The sequence below is a fragment of the Chrysochloris asiatica genome, unplaced genomic scaffold (assembly GCF_000296735.1).
Source record: "Chrysochloris asiatica unplaced genomic scaffold, ChrAsi1.0 scaffold00152, whole genome shotgun sequence".
Lineage (NCBI taxonomy): Eukaryota > Metazoa > Chordata > Mammalia > Afrosoricida > Chrysochloridae > Chrysochloris > Chrysochloris asiatica.
Window position 1 is genome coordinate 5,967,949 of NW_006408670.1, and position 485 is coordinate 5,968,433.

Consider the following 485-nt stretch of genomic DNA (forward strand, 5'->3'; position numbering starts at 1 on the left):
TAGAACTCTGTATATGGTAATATTTCACTACCTTCCATGTATCTAGATCTCTGTATATGGATATTTTTGTCTTGTCTGAAATGTAGCTAGTTCTCTGTACGTGGATATGTTGGACTGATCTGAGAAATAGGTAGCTCTCTGTATATGAATGTTTTGGACTTGTCTGCCATGTAGCTAGCTGTCAGTATATGGACACGTTGGTCATATCTTCCATGTAGCTAGAACCCTGTATATGGAAATGTTGCACTGCTCTACCATTTAGCTAGCTCTCTGTATATAGACAAGTTGGACTCATTTGCATTATAGATAGAAATCTGTATATGGAATGTTGCACTACCCTGCCATGTAGCTAGCTCTCTGTATACGAACATTTTGGATACGTCTGCCATGTAGGTAGCTCTCTGTACATGGATATGTTGGACTGATCTGCCAAGTAGTTATATCTCTGTATATGAACATATTGGACTTGTCTGCCATGTAGCTAG